General features: G+C 45.7%; 1 protein-coding gene across 1 annotated transcript in view; it reads left to right on the top strand.

The window, feature by feature from the left end:
• The first annotated feature begins 2,233 nt into the window (after nt 1-2,233).
• The window catches only part of Tbcel (tubulin folding cofactor E like), a 61,030-nt gene continuing 47,932 nt past the window's right edge, over nt 2,234-15,331 (top strand). The window contains exon 1 of the mRNA XM_075966273.1: nt 2,234-2,416. The gene's annotated coding sequence lies outside the window, so the exon portion shown is untranslated. The remainder of the gene's footprint in view (nt 2,417-15,331) is intronic.

A 15,331-nucleotide genomic window follows, 5' to 3' on the forward strand; every position in this document is an offset into this window, starting at 1 on the left:
GTAGAATATCGACATAGGCAAGAAATGAGGCTGGGAACGTCGGTAGATTGTAAAGAACTCCAAGAAGCAGGTGGTTGATTTTAAGTTTCATGATGAGATGAAGAAGAGTCACTGGGAGTCTCGGGAAGGGTTTTCAGCTCCAGGGAGTGATACAGTCTGATTCAAGTTTTAGAGGATTCTAGCTGCTGTGGGGAGATGGAGACAGGTAGAAACATTAATCTCTAAGTTTGTTCTCTAAGGAGACCATCACATTCAATATCTATATGTGTGTTTCTAGTCATAGCAATGGGATTTGTTAATAGTAAAGAATTACAGCTCTTACTTCCCCCTAGTTGCTCATAAGATACCTATCTTCCTAAGTATTTCTGAGTGTCCTCTATAGAACTTGGAGTCATAGTAAGTTTGCCATCTGGGTATTTAGGCAGAAGCAAGCTAGCAGAGTATCAAGAGGGGAGACCCTTGCCCTTGTTCTTCCTTCTGTTTTCAGTTCATTCTGCTCTTCCCATGATCCTCCAGTTCACTCTGCTCTTCCCATGATCCTCCAGTTCACTCTGCTCTTCCCACAATCCTCCAATTCAGTTGCTCTTCCCATGGTCCTCCAGTTCACTCTGCTCTTCCCATGATCCTCCAGTTCAGTCGCTCTTCCCATGGTCCTCCAGTTCACTCTGCTCTTCCCATGATCCTCCAGTTCTCTCTGCTCTTCCCACGATCCTCCAGTTCACTCTGCACTTCCCACAGTCCTCCAGTTCACTCTGCTCTTCCCATGATCCTCCAGTTCACTCTGCTCTTCCCATGATCCTCCAGTTCACTCTGCTCTTCCCACGATCCTCCAGTTCACACTGCTCTTCCCATGGTCCTCCAGTTCACTCCGCTCTTCCTACAGTCCTCTAGTTCACTCTACTACTCCCATGGTCCCCCAGTTCACTCTGCTCTTCCCATGATCCTCCTCACTGAGGCTGCCTTTAGCTATGGCCCTGTCTATGACCTGGGGCCCTCAAAGTCATTACATGCTAAGGTGTCAGTAAAGTGCTCTCCAGGGCTGGAGGCAATCCCCTGAGTTCTCTAAGCCCACTCACTGCCCAAGTCATTGTCCTTGGAACACAGTCATCAACCAGGTCCTTCTCATGTCTCCCTCCAGCCTAATCCTCACCTATGTGACAAGAAAAAAAAAAACAAAAGAAAATGACCAATTTAAGTCCCTAGAGACTGAGGATGGTAAGCAAGACTGGGACTGGCCTAGAAATTTTATCCTGTCTCTCGGGAAATATCAATATGTACATATGCGTGTTCATAGCATTCCCCCACGTCTTCCTGGACACATGCTACACAAAAGCACATGGGCTTTGTGCATAGAGATCTCCTTAGCTCCTAGAATTTCCACGCATGTATCTGTGCAAAGCTGCGTCCTCCTCAGGGTCAGCCTGCAGCATCCCCATTCCACAGGCAGTGTCCTGCAAAGAAAGGAACAGAGAAGCATGAAAGCCGAGCAGCCCGCGTGAGGCTTCTGGAGCAGGGGCTATGCATAGCCTGGTGTGATGCACGTGTTCTTTGGAGATAGCTTGACTTGGCTTCAAGTCTCAGCCTGGCCATTTTGACTAATAGGTGGTCTTAAGCAGATCACTAGGATATTTGCAGAAGCCTTTTCTTCCTTCCTTCCTCTCTCTCTCTCTCTCTCTCTCTCTCTCTCTCTCTTTCTTTCTTTCTTTCTTTCTTTCTTTCATCTCCTGTGTTTAGGGGCTGTGGCTGTTAAAGCACTCGATAGGTGACAGCTGTAACTGTTAGTGTCGGAAGCTTCAGGTGCCCCAGGCCTGGAGGGGGCACAGAGCAAGGGGCGGATTGTCCTCACACCTAGATGCACATGACGCATAGAGAGCTTTACAGGAAATTTTATAGATGAGGTCAGCGGAGTCAGGGACAGGTAGTGTCACAAATAGTCAGGGTGGCACAGAGTCAGGCCAAGACTGCAGGTCTGTGGCCAGGTTCAGTCCAGGGAATCTTTCTCTGAAGACATTTCTCTTGCAAGTGATCGGTCTTTGGACCAGCGGGTGCTCCCCTGGTGCACCAATAAGGAAAGCAAGCAGACAGGGTGCGTTTCTGATCAAGTCTAGGTGGATACCACCCTCCCGGTTGCCATGGCAACCGCAGCTTGGTCTGGGAGGCTCAGCGCACGGCCCCTCCCAATCACGCAGCGGACGTGACACGTGCGGCGGGGTCACGTGTTGTTGTTGGGGGCCCTTCGAAAGCTGCTTCCGGGTCAATGCAGGACACTGGGCTCCCGCGGCCGGAGAGGGGGTCGAGGTGAAGCGGAGCCGGGCCGGGGCCGGCCGGGAGCAGGCCGGAGGCCGAGCGGCGGCAACGGCGGTGGCCGGGCGGGCGGAGGCGCAGCCTGAGGAGCCGCCGCCTCCCAGGCCGAGGGGTGAGTGTAGCTCGGCCGCCGCTCTGCTGGGGCCAGAGGCCCAAGGCGTGTTCTCCTAAGAGTGGGGCAGTGGGGTTAGGAAGCCAGACCTGGGAACCCGGGAGGACCGAGCATTGACAGAGGGAGGCTGGGCAGCGGGAATAAGCTAGGATGCTCTCAACCTCCCTGAGGCCTGGAGTATGGGAGATGCTCCCTTGGTGGGAAACTTAGCTTTGAATAATTGAATCAGGAAAATGTGTGTCCCTATCTGTAAGGTTTGGTGTCTTGCTGGGAAACAGCAGCCGTTCATATACTCCTGGGTCACTAGGCCTGTCCCTTCCAGGGCTGCTGAAAGGAATTTGGGGAGCATCTAGTTGCCCCAAGTCGAAGTAAGATTGCGAGCTGCCCGGAGACCCCATCTTGGTTTTCGGAAGTGGTTGAAAGGTCTGTGTGTTGAGAATCAAGAGTACAGGTTTCTGGGACTGCTGATAGGAAGACAGTCTGGGATTTAAGCAAGGAAGAGTTGCCCCTTATGAACACAGGCAGTGGTTGCAGAAGTTGTAGTTGAAGAAAAGTTAATTGAAAGAGTTGGGACTGTTGACAGACAGTGGAGGAAGGAGGAGCTTCACTCCAACGTTGCTTAGCTACTCTAGTTTGTAGGCACCGCCTTAGGGCTGGCAGGACCTCAAGGCCAGCTAAGTGCTTGGCTGGGACTCTGTTTTTGTGTGGATGTTTGTGTGTGTGTGCCAAGGAGTTCTTAAATAGGTTTCTATGGGTCCATCCTGAGCAAAGAGAGCTTGAGTGGATTGTTTGGGAAAGGTGGCAAGGCCTTTGGGGCCAAACAGGCTTGGCTGGGCTTGCTCCTGCTGTGTTTCTTCTTTGTGTCTGTCTCTGTGGCTCTTGAATAGGTTTCCATAGGCCCATCTTGATCAGAGAGCTTGAGCAGGACCTGAGGATTAAGTATGGCTAGTCAGTCTGGGTCCTCTGGCTTTAGTTCTCTGTGTGATGACTTTCCTAACTTAAAACCAAAAACTTCAGTAATAAAGACATTATATTTTAGTACATACATCTACATATGAATGAAAAGCTTCATAAAGTACTGTTTTTGTGTGTATTTGTTTTGTTTTCGTACAGACGCTCTTGGTACGGTTGGCCTTGAACTCAACCGTGTAGCCCAGGGTTAGCCTGCTACTGACTGTAGTCCTGCTGTCTCAACCTCCCCAGTGCTGAGCTCCAAGGCATGAGGTACCAGGCTTGGCCTCACGCTGCCTTGTTTACCCTTGTCAGGTGCCTTCTGCTTATTTCTGCTATATTCCATTTTTTCCCCCCAGTGGAAAGAAAAATGCTGACAGAATCCCATGAAATCGATTCACAAGTCACAATTTGTGGTTAGAGAAAATGTCATTTTTAGGCCTATGCCGTGGGCGAGTCAATGTCCCTATACTGTAAGCTTCTGGAGAACAGTGTGCTCTTCGGATGGGGCAGCTGAGTGCTTCCGTTGTAACCATTACCATGTGTTTGACCCATTTCCTGAAGTACCACAACGCTGGTTTTTGATGAAACTGGGGGCAAGTGTGCTTTTATTTTCTCTAGCCTTTGCTGTGCCTGAGAAACACGTCAGGCCTAGTTCATTCCGTCACGTTATCTTTCTGTAATACTTCACAGACTTTTTTTTTTTCTGTTCCAGTATTAAACAGTAACTCTGAGAGGTAAGACTGGAGAGAGCCCCTGCTCTTCCAGAGGACTGGAGTTTCGTTCCCAACACTCATGTCAGGGGGCTCACATCTGCCTGTAGCTCCAGTTCCAAGGGGATCCATAAACTTCCTCTGGCCTCTGTGGCCACCTGTACACACGTGGCACGTACTCACACGGGTATACCCACATCCATGCACATAAAAACAAAATCAGTTTGTAAAAAGAAATAAAGAGAGAAAGAAAGACTGATTGACCTTTCTGCTCTTTGATGTCATCTCAAGTTCTTGGGTTGTTTTTAGATGATGGATTTGCTTTCCGTCTGTATCAGGATAGAAAGCTCATGTGTTGGTACACATTTTAAACCATCAGAAATTGACTATGACCTTCAGGGAATACCTGAGTTTCTTCTATGAAGACACTTCTTTGAATGTTTACAAAATAGATGGCAGGCTGGGGAGGTAACTCAGTAGCTAAGTGGCTTCCCCTGCACGTGTGAGGACTTGTGTTCCCTAGTATCCTCCTAAAGAAGCTAGGTGTTGTGGCATACCTCTAGTCCAAGCACTTGGGAGGTCAAGACGGCAAGATTTCAGGGGCTAAGTCATTGAGCTCCAGGGTTGATGAGAGACTGTCTCAAAACCTAAGGAAGATAGCTCACATCCATCGCTGGCCTTCATACATGCATGTGTATCTGCAGACATGTACACAGCCACACAAAATAGATGAAATCCATAGAAAAAAACAATGAAGTTTTAACTCATTTTTTTTCCAGACAGAGTTTCTCTGTGTAGCCCTGAGTATCCTAGAACTCACTCTGTAGATCAGACTGGCCTTGAACTCACAGAGATCCACTTGCTTCTGCCTCCCTAGTGCTGGGATTAAAGGTGTGGGACACCATTGCCCAGCCAATGTTAATTCTTAATAAACATTGATTGGTATTAGCGAACAAAGTGAGGGGCCTTCATGTGTTGCTGCCTCCCTTGAAAGTTCTCACACAGCCTGTCCAGGACATCCAGCATGTAGTGTAATGGGGCTTTCTCTGTCCCGTCAGTCAGCTCCCAAATAATCTTACTAATTATGAAAGCTTGGCCTAAATCTTAGTTTGTTCCTAACTAGCTCTTATCACTTAAATTAACCCATTTTTATTAATCTACTTTTTACCATGTGGCTTTTACTTTTCTTTCTGTATGTCTGATTTCCCCCATGTCTTGTTGATGTCTCTTCTGCTCCTCAATTTTCTTTTCCTACTTCCTCTCTCGGCCCGGAAGTCCTCCCTATACTTCCTGCCTAGCTATTGGCCGTTCAGCTCTTTATTAAACCAATCCCAGCAATATATCTTCACACAGTGTACAAGTGTCCCACAGCAATGTGACATGTCACCTCATTTCAGTAACTGATGACAGACTGTACCCTTCAGATGACCTTGACAGTGCTGCTTTGCATTGTGGATGAAGATGGAATCAGAGGCATGATCACCAGGAAAATGTTGCCCAAGTTAAACCTCATCCATCGAGCATGTCTTCGGTAGACGCTGTATGAACGCACAGGTCGCTGGCAGACTGAGGTTTATAAAACGGGCCTCCTGCCTGCACTGTTGGCTGTGGCATGGCTGCTGTGGAGAAGGGTTAGGCTGATATGTGTGAACCATCTTTGGACACTGTGCCTTCTGACCAGCCAGACATAGCTTGTTTTGAAGAACGTTTTGTAGTAGGTGTTGAGTTCACTCAGGAAGATCCCCACTCATTTTATATCTTGGGATCATTTGTACACCTGAATAAACGGCTTTGGCACACTCACTGGGTGTGATCCTGTGTCCTTTTGAAGTGTTTATTTCTTCTCTTGACCCTCACACCCACAGAAGGCTCTTCTGCCCTTGTAAATTTTGCTTCCAGACTGCTGAGGGTTTGGAAATTGGATTCTTAGTACTTGTTAGAATTCCTTGTAAAATGAGATTGCGTTGCTCTGAATAATGACTTTTGTGTGTGCATGTGTGTTTGTGTGTGTGTGTGTGTTTCTTGATATTTCAATGGTATAACATCTATGTGGGCTACTCAGGCCTGTCTACACATCTTATTCCTGAACTGTGCTTTTTTTGAGTGCTTCATGGATTCTGGGTCTGGCCAGCTATATAAGAGACCACCAATACAACCCCCCTCCCCCCCGCTTCCCTGTCACCAAACTGGAGATTGAACCTAGGGCCTGACCCATGCTAGGCGAATGCTCTACCTCTGACCTATATACTCTGGGAAGATTTCTGAAAAGTAGCTTGGGGCTACAATTTGGGTTTAATAGGTGACAAATACCCTGAGCTGTGTCCTACATACGGTTTGTCATGGCGTTGCCTTTCCTGCCCTTTGAGGCGATGCCGCCTGATTTTTCTCTTGGGGCTTAGATCTGTGGTCGGCCAGCTGTCTTGATGTGTGACATTCTGATTCCACTTGATCTTGCCCAGCTTTGAGAGAGAGAGAGAGCTCTTACAGAAAAGGTGGCTATCGTTATTTCTTTTCTCTACAAAATCCAATAGCTAGCTGCTTCCCAGTGGAGGCACTAAATAAAGCCCCTAGTGCAATGGTGGACATTCAGGGCCTTCTCCAGCTTTCCCCAATTTTCTCTGTGACCATCATTCCATTTCCCAAAGCAGATACTCTTCATTGTGCCTCCCTTTGCCTGGAAAAGGGTATCCCTTTCTTTGTCAAATCCTGATTCTTCTCCCTTCATCTCATGTATCCTCTCTCATGTGAAGTTTTTGTGCTTTTGTTCCTGTGCCAGAAGTACCCAGAGGTCAGGCTCTGACACCACCTTGAATCTCGAAGCTAGCCAACATTGTTCACAACACAAGTGAGTATTCTGCAGAACCTACAGTTAGAAAGTAGATCCCTGATTCCTTCCCAAGCTTCCGGAACCAAAATCTCTGGGTGGAGCCCGGGAATCTATGACTTAGTGCTCTGCTCCACGATTGTTCTGCCCAGTAAAATTTACAAGTGACCAACCTAGCATAATGCTTTAAACTGTAGCAGGTACACACAGATGGCTTTTGAGCACATGATGTTTAACGAACTGAGCAATGTCCTCTTTCAACAGGCTTAATTCCAGCTTTAATTCCCGGGCTTTGAAGTCAGCCTCCCTTGGAATCCTGGCTCTGTCAGTCACTAGTCAAATGACCCAGGACTTTGTTTTGCCTGGATTTTCTGGTCTCAAATGGGGTTAATAGCGCCTTTTATGAGTGTCGTGAGAATTAAATGAGATGGCAGTGGCAGACAGCACAGCATTTGCACACAGGAAACTCAGGTTTCTCTGTTGTGAAGATCGTGGCTTTAACAGCATCGTCCTGGCCAGGAAACCTGTTGATCAGGAGGCCAGACCCCAGCCCAGTCTTCACTAATATAGGAACTGCTTGCATGGTCTCAGGAATTCAGGCGGATCAGATTTTCCACTTTAGGTTAACAGATCCAGGATCTATGTAGTAATTAAAGACATAAGAATGTTCTTCTGTCTTTAAAAAGATTGCTATTAAAATAGCTTGTTTACCCCACTCCCCATTTCCCCATTGCCCAGTGAAGAGAATGTAAACTCTATAAACATAGCTCCTTGTGGGGGACCACAGCTGTACTCACCTTCTAGGCCCCTTCCCACAATACACCACAGCAGTGACACCAGGCCCTCTCTACCTACGTCTGTCACTCACTGTTACGGGTACACCAGCTCCCCGCTTTTCCATCTGGTGGGTTTCTGATGGCTCCTTTCCAGACCATATCACGTGTGACCCACGTCCTTAGTGAAGTTAGTCACACCCTCCATGTTCTTAGAGTGCTCTGCCCATGCTTCTGTATAAACTCCACGTGTATACTTGACTTGTTGGTGGGAGCAGGGTTAGCCTTGGTTGTGTTTCTAGCTGTTGTGTGCAAACCGTGTAAACTCAAGAGGGAGAGGATGTTGGTGATTTACCTTAGGCTTCTCTTTGCCGTGACTTCCCTCTCTCAGTGTTCACACTGACAACCGTTTATTAATTCCATACAATTTGCTGACCACTTAAATAGATGCTTTCATTGAAAGAATTTTATTCCGTAATGTTCACAACAGCTCAAACCAGCAATGTGTTGCTTCATTTTACTGTCCAGGACACAGGCATAGAAAGGTAACTTGTGTAAACTACTTAATGGTGAGTGAGAATGAACTCAGAACTTAATGAAGCGTGCTTTTTTTAAAAATAAAGATTTTTTTTTAATTTCTAATTATGTATATACTGTGTGCCTGTGTGTGGGTACATGCACGGGAGTGCAGGTGCCTGTGAAGTCCAGAAGAGGGCATTGGATCCTTCGGAACGAGTTGTATGTGGTTGTGAGCCTCCTGGCACAGGAGTAGTACATGCTCTTGACCACTGGCCTGTCTCTCCAGCTCTTGGAAGCATCTTCTTAAGCACAATGTTTTTCTTAAAGTAGAATATTAAACACACACACACACACACACACACACACACACACACACACACCAGGAGATTTTTAAGTAGTTTCGTTTTCAAAACTCAGGATCTTGTGGTATGAAAATCTGATTAGCATCCTTAGGAATGTAGCCCAAAGTACTTTTGCAGATGGTGTTAAAATTGTTCTTAGGATAATGCTTTCCCTGTGATTTTCCAGATTCTTCTTCCCAGTCTTTGATGATTCCCCCCACCAGTGTACTTGATTCTCCTACTGTGTCATGTCTATACAAAATGACATCCAGTTTTCCGTTCACCCACCCAGTACTTGCTGTGTGCCAGGCTCTGCTGTGGTAACACAATGGGGCTGACACAGCCTCACTCTGGTGGGGACAAGACGTGTCTTGTGGAGTAGAAGAGGATGGAGAGAGGGTGACGACAGTGACACCGTGTCTGTGTTTGATAGTGTGGTCAGAGGCAGCCTCTTTGGGAAGGTGACATTTGTCTTTAAGTTTGAGACACATGCATGCTGAGATGAAGCTCTCGGCAGAGAGCCAACGAAGGGGAAATTAGCTGGGCAATTTTAGAAAGAAAAGGAAAAGAGTGGAAGGAAGTGGGGTTAGAAGGATAGGCAGAGAGCAGAGCTCGGGAAACCTAAGGAAATAAAGCCTGGGAGGCACACGGTTGAGATTGGTTTTATTCCGAGGGAGAAAGGAGGCCATCAGCATTTTGAAGGACACCACTTGACTTTCATGTTGAGTAGCTCCCAGGAAGCTAGGAGACACCGGTGAGGAAACTGTTACAGAGGGCTAAGGCTGCTTGATCTGGACCAGGGGATAAAAACAGGGAGAACAAGGTGGATTTGCATGTGATGCTGACGAAGGAAGAGCAGCCAGACTGAGGGATGTAGAGGTCTGATTCTGATTCTGCCCCAGGCGCTTCCTAATCAAAGGCCTCCATCCTCCAAGGGTGCCTCCCATGGGTATGGCTGTGCTCAACTCTCAACACCGCTCTACTCTGGTTAGTTCCTCTCTGGGTTCTCTCTCTTTCTCTCTGTACATGTGTGTTTGTGTATAGTCAAATATGTATGGAGGCCAAAGGTCAGGTATCTTCCTTGATTGTTCTTTATCTTTTCTTGTTTTTTGTTTGTTTGTTTTTCTTTTTGAGACAGGGTCTCTAAGTGAATGTGAAGCTTGCCTTAGCTAGATTGGCTGGCTGGCAGACAGGCTCCTGAGAGCCTCCTTACTCTGAGATTTTACGTCTGTGTATGTAAGATGGAACTTGGGTCCCTATACTTGCATAGAAAGCACTTTGTTAACTGAGCTGAGTTCTTATTTTTTTTAAAAAGCCACTTAGGTATATGATCTGAAGTGATTATTTTTCCATGTTTTGAAATTTGTATAAACTGGGATACATATGTGTGTATGTGTGTGTGTTTCACACTTTTCCTTTAAATTCTAGGGACTGAACCCAAAGCTAAACCCCAAACCCAAATCCCCAAGCCCCAACATTGTTGTAAAATGTATTCATGTTGACGAGGAAGCTTAATGAGCTGTTGTTAACTTCCACTGCTGTGTAACATTTCATTTTATGTCTATGTTGTAATAGATCCATTTGCTCCCGGATTTTTGCAGTTTCAAAGTGCTGTTGATGGCATTCTTACCCTTGTCTCTGGGTGCAAATGGACCAGTTCTTCTAGAGCAATGGTTCGTAATCTTCCTGATGCTGATACGCTTTAATACAGTTACCCCTACCATAAAATTATTTTTGTTGCTACTTCATACATGTAATTTTGCTGCTATTGTAAATCTTAATGTAAATATTTGTGTTTTCTGATGGTCTTATGTGACCCCTGTGAAAGGGTCATTTGACCCCCACAGAGGTCACAACCTATGGGTTGAGAACCACTGCTCTAGATCTTCGAGAGTTAGAATCAGTGGATCAAATGGCAGGACCTGGTGCTGGCAGGACCTGGTGGTGCATGCCTGTATTCCCAGCACTCTGGAGGTAGAGGCAGGATGATCACAATCTCAGGCTGGCCTGGGCAAACACAGTGAGACACTGTCTCAAAATGAATAGTGGGGTGTTTATCTTTAGGTTTGCTGTCCAGAGATCTATTGTGTTCTAAGCTGAGCACATCAGTGTACTCATGCTAGCTACACGGCGCTCTCTACAGTGTAGGCGTGCTTTTCCTCGGTACCTTTGCCGTCAGGGTTTTAAGCTTTCACTTGTGTGTGTGTAAAACTGCGGAGATTTTCATTTTTGTCCGGATGATTATTATGATCATCTTTTATATAAATTTATTAGCCAGTTGAGAGTTATCTCCTGATACATACTTGTTCATGTCTTTTATCCATTTTTTTCTGTTGGATTTTAATTTTTCTTTATAAAAAGAAATCTTTATGCTTTATGTGTAATGCATAATCTTTTTCCAGTTTCAGACTTGTCTTTTACATTTTTAATGTCTTGACCATCAAAGACTTTTAGTTTCGCTGTCCAGCTTCTTTCTGTGTTGCAGATGTTTTGTTGTGCCGTCTAAGTCAAGGGCATACAGCAGTCCTTAGGCGGACTGCCTGTTCGCCTCCCTGGGGACGCTTGCTCTTCCCTTTTATCTGAAGATGACCTTTTCCCTGTGCTGCTCTGAGGTTGGCGCTGACTTTCTTCTCTCCCATCTTTTTATTTTTCCGGATATATTTTCTCTGTCCCAGGATTAATTATTGACTGGTTTATGTTTTTCTTGTGATTTCTCTGCCCCTGCATGTCTTATTTACATGGGCCTGCTTTCTCTTCTCTTGGTCTAATCTTCTTTCCCTAGATTGTTCTTGAATGAATTGTAGTTGGTTTCCCGCAAAGCCACCCAGAGTTAGTGGATGTGAAACACTTGTTCCCACAGGAAATACAGGCTAGTTCCTGTAAGCGCGTGACCCCGAGGACATGGTCGGTCAAACGAGCAGTGACAATCCATGACCTCCTCTGTGTATCTGTTTTAAGACACTTGTTTACTTGCTTGGCTCCCAGTGAATTCACTGTGCTGTGATTTGCCTGAGTGAAGCTGTCTAGCAGGTGTGTTTTCTCTGAGAGACGCAGCAGAGCCTCCTGTGTCTTTGGAGCACATCCCATTTCAGCGCTAGTCTTGGGAGACTTCTTAAACCGCGACAGCAGTAGACTCACAAAACCACGACCAACCTAGCTCTGACTAGATCCCCAAATGGGAGCCTGTTTACAGCAGGAGAGCTGGAACCAGAGGGCGGAGTCCCACCCAGTTCTGCTCAGCTGCAGGTCCGTCCTCATTGGTGACTCACATCCTCAACCCTCTGCATGTATCCACAAGTAACTACAGGAACCCTGAGTGTTGATGTGCAGATCCATTTTGGCAAGCAAATGGATTTGAGACATGGAAGCCGTGTGGAACGGAGCTGTGAAATGCTGGAGATGAGTTTTCAGGAGATGGTTAGCTCCAATGTTCTCCTTGTCATACACGCATCTCAGTACTATTCTAAGAGAATAGTTTAGTGCGATGTCTTTAAAATACTAAGTTTTCTGATTGACATATGCCATTAGTGCAATAAAAAGACTTTCTTTTCTGAAGGATACTTTTATTGTATTTATAATCATGGCATTGTTACTAAGTCCATAGGTTTGAAGCAAATTAGGAAAGATTTTCAGTTCTTACTATGTTAAAAATAAATCTAAATTATTAAACCCTTATTGCAGTGACTCATTAAGATCATGTTTTTCATGAGCATCATTAATATTTTAAGGCCTAAGTTTTATAAAGGCAAGTACCCTTTATGAAAGAATAACTTTCATTCCTTTAGCAATGTGTGTTCTCATATTAACAAGAAATGTATAGATGATGATTTTATCCTTCATAACTCATATCTCTAAATGCATTTATTACAACTTACCTATGTTATCCTTCGGGCAGGTGGAAAGGTGGCAGAAAGTCATCCAGTTAACAAGGAAGGCTTTATGAACATCAGACATTTTCACTATGCTGCCTCATTATTTGCCATTAATCAGCATAGTCTTGGGCCCTAAAAGTCTAGATCAAATCTATTTAACAAGGATTGTAAGTAAGCTGTCCAAACCAATACCCCTACTCCCATGGTCACTCCGAGTAATGGTCGTAGTAGGTGGTGGGCATGACAGGACCCCAGCATCAGTAGATGCCTCTTGTGGTAAATGTGTTTCCTGGTACCGCTCCGTTTGTTCTCCAGCAAGTCTCTGAGATGGGAGTTCAGGGTACGCTATTACTCTTTCCGTTGCATAAGCACACGAAGGCTTGGAGATCTTCAGCCACACGGCCTGCTGGACTCTATCATTAGCTCCGGAGTCAGCACTCACAGGCAACAGGGCTGGAGCACGGCATGGAATGGAACTTGTGACTTTGCTTCCCGTGTGTAAACTTTGGCATACTCTCCATGTGGCTCTTCTAATGTCTGGCAACCCATGGTTGCCAGAGTGCTTTGTTATCTGCAGAGGGCTGTTGTAGGATACGTTAGCTGTCTGTTCCTGATGAGCCTCGGCCCTCCCATAGTGGCTTCCCTAGCTGCTTCTGTAGTGCAGAGATAATGAAGTAATCTGTAGACAGCTAGGTAATGACCTTAAACTTGTGTGCTACAGCTGCAAGAAAATGTGCACAAGTGATCCATTCAAGAGGGGGTGCTGTGCTGCTGTTCCAGAGACAGTGGCTGCAAATAGTTTCCCCGCTTTGGTGAGTGACCAGGCAGGGCTCCTGTTCTGTGCTTGGCTTCAGTGCCTTCAACGTAGTTACAGTAAGAATTTGGCTGCAATAATTTTCATGCACTTTTGCAAGGTCTAGTTCTAGGATTTGTATGTGATGCTGTGTACTGTTGACATGAAGTGTTCCTTTTTTAATGAAGTCAGCATGGCTCAGCAGATTAGATACAAGAAGGATGACTTAGCAGACTGGTCGGGCCCCAGAAGCCTGAGCAAATCCCCTCAGTTGCCCAGGCTGTAAATACAGATAAGTGTGAGTGTGTCTCAGAGAGCGCCTGTGGAAAATTTCTAGGCTTTAAAGTGATTGCTAATCTCTGTGTGGAGAGGTTTGGTTTGGGGACATCTCTTCAAGAGTCAGTGTCTCTAATCCTGCTGAGTCTGTGCGATGATAAAGCTGTGAGATCCCTCAGATGGGACCCAGGTCAAATGGAAACATCAGGTGGGTGTTGATCTGTTTGCGAGTGAGATGGGCATGAGGCTTCAGGAGGAGTCTCTGGAAGATGCTGAAGTAGAGTGCAGTAAATGCTCACCTCTGTGTTGTGGTTGCCGAGTGTCTGGGAAGCATTTTTTTCTGTTTCTGGGTGCCTAATAGGAATATGGGCAGTTGGTTTGCAGAATGTTTTAGTCATTTAGAAACTACAAACATTAGGAATTATTTAGAAATGAATACTTATGAAATAATTCTGCATGAAGAGGTACTTTGTCAGGTTTCCTCCCCCTGGGTCAGGCATTTCAGGTCCTGTGCTTGAATACACTAAACAGCTAGCATGTGCATCAGCCGTGTTTGCTAGTGTGTCCCTGTAGCTGAGAAAAACCTTGCCAACACTTGTGTGTGACTTATGTGCTACGGTATGGCTTACAGTAGAAAACGCAGAGCTCACCTGGGTAACTAACATACAGCCTCAGTTTTAGCATCTCTGATGTCACTGTGTCAAGGACAGAACTTCAGACCTGAAGTTGTAAGGAGACCTGTGGTGCTGCTAGACCTTTGGCCTAAGAATGAAGAATTTGACGAATTCACATTTCATCTGCCAATGTTTTCATTGACAGGTGTGTGTGTGTAAAAAGTATGATGTGGTGCCTATTACACTAAGATATTGTGTGGAATGCAGGTGACAGAGAGGCTCTGAGAATAGGGTGATTGATTGACTGGTGTGAGATAATGGTGATATGACGTGGGGGTGATGACGAGTTACCAGCCAGACTTGTCTTACATCTGGAATGTGAAGAGGAAGCTAGCAGGTTGGCTAGCCGTGTCTTCTGCAGGGTAGCTCTGAAAGTTTGCTAGAGTTTTCTCTACTTTACCTCTTTTCCTTTTCTTTACTTTTCAACCAAAGAGGCCATCTAGCTAGATATATTACATAACCCCAGAGGGAGCAGGTAGAGTTGAGGGGCTGCATGTTGACTTCAGCACAGATTAAATTGGGAGTGTCAGGAGAAAGAGATCCACCTTTTTTACTGCCTTGGACTGTGTCCTTGAGGTGTCCATTTGGAAGGTGTGGCTAGTATTTGTGACTTCCACTGTAACAGCTCCTTAATGGGATTAAGACCCTGAACAGGAATTTTTGTAGGCTTGTAGTTTGTATGTATGTGTGGACACAAGTGTTTCTTGAGCTTGGAGGCAGATTCTAAAGTTATGTGTCTAAAAGCCACTTTATCCTTGAGTTGAGAATACACATCTCCACAGCCTGGAAAGCGTGGTCTGGGAGGACAAACACCATAAGGTGCATTCCCTGCCACTGGCTTGTGTGTTCTGGTGTGGCTATGGCTACATTTGCAGCAGAGAGGAAAGGCGTTTGGCTGCATCTACTGCCACGTCTAGGTCAGGAAAGGAAGGCCCCACGGCAGGAGTTACATGTCCTGTGGTTCTGACCTTACTGCTTGCTTACTTTCAAGTAAGAGTTTTAAAACATTCAGATCAGATAATGTAGTTTTTTAAACCAGTAAGGTGATTACTCATCTTTAGAATCTTAAAATCTTTTCCTGAGGGAAATATGTAACTCTTCCGTACATTGTCTGTACGCAGCCCCAAGCGTGATTGTGTCTCAATGGTGATGCACTTGTGCTATGGCCCAGACACACTT

The sequence above is a fragment of the Microtus pennsylvanicus genome, chromosome 3 (assembly GCF_037038515.1).
Source record: "Microtus pennsylvanicus isolate mMicPen1 chromosome 3, mMicPen1.hap1, whole genome shotgun sequence".
In the NCBI taxonomy this organism is placed as follows: domain Eukaryota; kingdom Metazoa; phylum Chordata; class Mammalia; order Rodentia; family Cricetidae; genus Microtus; species Microtus pennsylvanicus.